General features: G+C 35.6%; 1 non-coding gene across 1 annotated transcript; it reads left to right on the top strand.

Moving 5' to 3' along the window:
* The first annotated feature begins 3,625 nt into the window (after positions 1-3,625).
* Positions 3,626-3,697, top strand: TRNAR-UCU. The gene has a single exon. It is a non-coding gene; the product is annotated as a tRNA-Arg (tRNA).
* Positions 3,698-6,052: the final 2,355 nt, after the last annotated feature.

The raw sequence follows: 6,052 nt of genomic DNA on the forward strand, positions 1-6,052 counted from the left end.
TACATATTAATTCTCCCCCTTTTGTCAATAAAATTAGAAAAGGTACAAGAACGGGATCATAATGAAATTTCCATAAGAGACATTTCATGACTAAAAGAAAATACATACCATCTAAGTTAGATGCAATCATATAGCCGAAGCTAATATCATTCATCAAGGAGTTTAAAGATACAAGATAACCCATTTAAAATTCCACAGCCACACACCCCTTAAGATATGACCATTAAGCACAAGTTCAAAAGAACTCTCCCCCATTTGATGTCATTCCCAAGGGAATAACAAGAGCGACCTTAATTTCAAAAGAAAAGAAGGATTTTTATTGGACACCAAAAACCATGAGAATGATTTTCTATATCCAAAAACTCAATCAAATTAATCACAAGTAAACCCATGATTAATTTAATCGGAATACGCAATCAAATTAAACACAAAAGTGATCAACTTAATTGATTATGCTGGACATAAGATAACTTACGGAGCATACGACTAACATAACCATTAGAAAATGAATAGGATAGTCGTTCATATACTCAACATAATAGGAATCTTATATAGTATGAAAATACTCAACTAGATTAATTACAAGAGAACCCATAATTAATCTAATGGAATACACAACCAAACTAATTACAAAAGTAATCAATTTAATTGTCATTTGTTTTGCTCGGCATAAAAAGACTTATGGAGCAATAACTAAATAACCAAACAAGATGATTAATTTACTTCAAGAATGCTCAACATAAAGTACCTTACGGAACAACCAACAAAGCTAATCAAAAATTAATCAACTTGGTCGTATCGTGATTAACATAAGACACATTACGGAGCCTCACAATATTACATAAAATATGGATCAGTGAAGATCAATACTATGGAGTACACAAGGATTCATTATATCTTCCATCACTATTTCAATAACGATATTTAATATACATAATCCTTGAACACAAAAGATTTTAACCTATCTTCCATCAAAGAATTGACAATATAGGCTTAACTTTTGTATATGTCAAAAGTCTATTCATCCTTAAATCAATACATGAATACCGATCATGAACGACTTTACTTTTGACAAAATATGGGACAACATAGTTTACGGACGTAAACACCAATATCCCATAACAAATTGAAATATAAAAAATCATAAAGATTATATACTGCAAACCACCATCCTCCAAATATTTTTAGAATTTAAACCAAATAAACCTCAAAAAGAACAAGAAGATGAAAAATAATAACTATGTGTAGTCACAATCATTGTTATTCAAGCACTAGTTATTCTTCCAACTAAACCAAAAAGAAGACATACTAGGCAACAATATCTTTGAGAAATTCCTTATCATTCCCGAACTCCTTGTCGTCAACAGCCATCGGGATATAAGGTTCGTGGAGGAAGGAGTCAATACCAAAAAACCGTCTTGGCTGATGATGTCGAACCAAGGCCTTTTGAATTTCCAAAGATCTTAAAACGCAAGACTTTATTTCACTAATCTCCTTTCTTACTTCCTTCAACTCATCAAGAACATCGGAAAACTTATGACAGTTAGAAGGTACAACCCTTGGCTTTCTTGTATTCCTCCTCTTTCTTTTCAAGGAAGGAGTTACTGGAGATTTCTCTTTTTCCTTGATTGATGGCTTAACAATTATATTGACATCTTTTTCATCCAAAGACATGATGCTTAGAGAACAGTTATAAACAACTGGTTTTTGTGAGTGGAACTCACAATCTCATCAAGCAGTCTTAAGATATAAAAGATATCAGATAAGAAAAAGGAATGTAGGGTTCGCAACCTTTAAACAGGTTCGTGGACGCCCAATTCTAAACCCTATAAATTAAGAGTAGAATTGTCGATAATAACCCTTAGTTTATTTGATAGACAGGAAGAACAACCCAAAAAAAAAAAACTTTTCGTGAAGTCTGAGCGGTACACAATCTTATCTCTTTTTGATCAGGCACATGACACAAGATTTACCAAACAACACAATTAATTTGTGCTGTGGTGAACAACAATTTGTCCACCATTTTCCTCTTGAGAGGAATCCTCAAACTTCTGTCTATCAAAGCGATTTGACCATACCTTCTTCTCTAATGGTCTTATTTTGTCTTTGGAAACCAACTTCTTAGACGAAGATAAAATCCTACGTACCTCAGCAGTCTTCTGAGCAAGTTTAAGCTTCCTTGCCAATCGATTTGATCTTTTTTGAAGTTTGTTGGCGTGCCTCACTTGATGTTTGTACATGTAACATCTTGATAGTTCATGACCCTTGTAAGAACAAAACGAGCACGTCAAACTTGTATAGTATTCAGGTATATGTGGTGTGAAAGCAGCCAGACACATAGTAGATCCTGAAACATTACAACTAGAGTTTCCAAAGGATGGGTCAATTGATTCTTTAAGCTTGATTGGATTCTCTTCTTCACCGAAACCATCAAGGTTGATATATGTATTGCTACAATTATCAAAATCAATGTTTTCACATAGAAAACCAACACTTGATTTCCTATCTTCATCAGAATCATGGATCTCAGACATCTCATCAAGTGTTACAGCAAGACCTTTGTTCCCAATGTATTTTCTAAGATTTGGGAACTCGTTTGCAAAATGACCAAAACCTTTACACTTAAAGCACTATGGCATATCCTTGTCATCAGTCTCGTCAGCATCCCTGTTTTTAGGAGGAACGCGATTGTGAGGTTTATCTGACGACCTAGGTTTGTCTCTTGAAAACCGTTTACTTCTTTTCAATAGAAGATCCCTAAACTGTCTTGTGATCAAGGAGACTGATTTGTCAAGATCTTCATCCGAAATACACCCTCAGACTGATCATCCTCAGAGACATAAACACTTTTACTTTTATCAAGTAACTTAGTGTTCTTCTGTGCTTTAAAGGCAACATCCTTTCCGATTTTGGATGTATGCTCATGATCAAAGATCTTTAGCTTTCCAACCAATGTATTTAAGGAAAGATTATCAAGGTTATTTCCCTCAACGATGGAATGCTTCTTAGACTCGTATCTAGATGGCAGCGATCTGAGAATTTTCACCACAATGTCCTTTTCAGGAAAAGTTCTACCCAATGCAAAAGATGCATTAACAATTTCAGACACTCTGTGATTAATGACTATAAGTTCATTCCATACCGCACCAGACCGGAATAGGGTTATGTACATTCTCGTTATGAGAAGGGGGCATTCGAGCGTATGTAAATATATACTGTATTTACATATGGATCCCTGCATCGTTACATTCCATTTAGGATTAGGAATATGCGTAATCGGACCTGTTTTTTACATATTTCTCGTTATTTGGGTACCATATTGACTTCTTTGGGATTCCATACTGACTTCTTTGGCCGAATGAAACCAAAGTTTAATGTTCGGTTTTGAATTAGAGACGTCAAAAAGAAAGGCTGAATCGACGTCGACTATAACCCCTAGCCTTCCAAGATAACGATGCGGGTTCGATTCCCGCTACCCGCTACATTTTAATTCTGATATACGCATCATTAATGTAAATACGCATATTTCTTTCCTAAATTATTTCATAAAAGAATCTGGTTCCTTTTTTTTACAAACACTAAGATAGTAAAGGAAAAATAAAAAGATAAAATACGGAATGAAAAGGCGTCCGTTGTCTAATGGATAGGACAGAGGTCTTCTAAACCTTTGGTATAGGTTCAAATCCTATTGGACGCAATTTATTTTCATCTATTTTTTTATCTTTTTATGTCAAGACAGATATTTTGAATGATTTAAATAAGAAACGTTTATCGACGATTTACTAAGAGTAATCAACTTCTTTATGCTTGTTCCTGAAGTAGAAACCGTTCCATCTGTTCCTTAATAGCTTCCTTCAAAAGAACTCATCAAATGTATCTTCATCTGCCATACGAAGGTTCTCCCAATCGGAATTAAGGTTTTGAAGCCTAGCTTCCTTTTCACTAGAGTTTCCTTCAAATACGTTTTCTAAGTTATCCCAAGCATCTTAACACCTAGTGCAATTTGACATATGGTGCCGAAGATTTGGAGTAATGGCATGTATGATGGCATTCAAACCGTCAGGATTTTGCTTTGCAGCAAGTATCTCGGCAGGATTATATTCACCAATATTCTTGGGAACGTTTACATCTCCAACTGCCACAACGGGAGCATCATAGCCATTAATAACATATACCCATGATTGAAAGTCACGCGCTTGAAGAAAAGCTCGCATAGCAATTTTCCACCATAAGTAATTAGAGCCATCGAAGACTGGTGGTACGTTTATAGAGATAGCACCTCTGTCCATAGAGTCAGATCGCTACAAACACAGACTTGTAAGGTCTTGAACGTGTTTGCCTGCTCTGATACCAATTGAAAAAGCGGGGGTCTAACAACACCACCAAATATTTCGCTTAGCAATCTGTATGGACAAAATCAAATATACTTTTAAGAGAATCAACAAGACTCAATAAATTAAAAGTACATCAACGAGTTTATATCTCTCTCTCTTGATTTGATTTTCTCAAACAGAAACTGCGAGTACTAATCAAATACAAGGAATAACTTGGATGGTACCAAAGACCAATATCCAAGGATAAATCAATGACAATCAACAACCAAAGTTTGGATTACTTTGATGATCTAACGCACAACCTGTATTATTTCAATTATAAAGATAAAACAATATAATACGAAACTGAAATAACACAAACACCAGAAATTTTGTTAACGAGGAAACTGCAAATGCAGAAAAACCTCGGGACCTGGTCCACATTGAACACACACTGTATTAAGCCGCTACAGACACTAGCCTACTCCAAGCTAACTTCGGACTGGACTGTAGTTGAACCCCAATCAGTCTCCCACTAATCCAAGGTACAGTTGTACTCCCTATGCCTCTGATCCCAACAGGATACTGCGCACTTGATTCCCTTAGCTGATCTCACCCACAACTAAGAATTTCTACGACCCAAAATCGCAGGCTTTGACAATAAACAAATATGTCTCACACAGACAAGTCTATCAAAGGATCAATCTGTCTCCCACAGAAAAACCCTAAAGTTTTTGTTCCGTCTTTTGATAATAATCAAAGTGAACAGGAACCAATTGATAATCCAGTCTTATATTCCCGAAGAATAGCCTAGATAAATCAATCACCTCACAACAATATTAATCGTATGGTAGCGAAACAAGAAGTTGCGGAATCACAAAAAATGAGACGAAGATGTTTGTGACTACTTTTTATATCTTGCCTATCGGAGATATTAATCTCAAGCCAATCAATCTGATTGTACTCGTACGATAGAAAATGCAAGATCAGATCACATAACTACGATAAAAGTAGTATCGGCCTGGCTTCACAATCCCAATGAAGTCTTTAAGTCGTTAACCTGGTTTTAGAAGAAGAAAATCAAAGGTTAAAGAAGAAACGACTCTAGCATGCCAACTAGTATCACAGTGAGGTGTGGGGATTAGTTTTACAGAGTTGCTAGATGTCCCCTTATATAGTCTTTCAAATCAGGGTTTCGCCTTGGTCACAAAGCAAACAATATCCATCGTTAGATGCAAACCTGATTTAGATTCAAGCTAATATTTCTCAACCGTTAGATCGAAAACTTAGCTTGTTATACACAAATGAAATGCACGCTTCTAGGTTTGTTAAAACCGTACCCAAACGTGTACATTGTTGGTTCAACAATAGTTAACCAAAAGGTTAGCCATATGAGCATTTCATACCAAACATATTCTTCTTCAACTAGTTCAAATGACTCAATTGAACTAGTTAGAGAGTTGTTCAATTGCAAGGAAATCTTATGTACTACACAAGACATAATTGAAGCAAAGATGATTTTATTCACTCGAATCGGTTCATGAACTTTATAGCCACGGTTTTCAAATTGCATTCCTTAGTCTTTATAAGTTTAAGTTCATAAATCATCTTCAGATATGTAACCTTCTTAAGTTCGCACACTAGGTTCGCGGATTTAAGCAACCGGGCAGAGTTTAAAAACTCCATCAGAAAATCTCGGCAAAGACTTTCTGCCAGTTTGCAGACTGGTACTCACGCAA

This window comes from Papaver somniferum, chromosome 4, assembly GCF_003573695.1.
Source record: "Papaver somniferum cultivar HN1 chromosome 4, ASM357369v1, whole genome shotgun sequence".
Classification (NCBI taxonomy): Eukaryota; Viridiplantae; Streptophyta; class Magnoliopsida; order Ranunculales; family Papaveraceae; genus Papaver; species Papaver somniferum.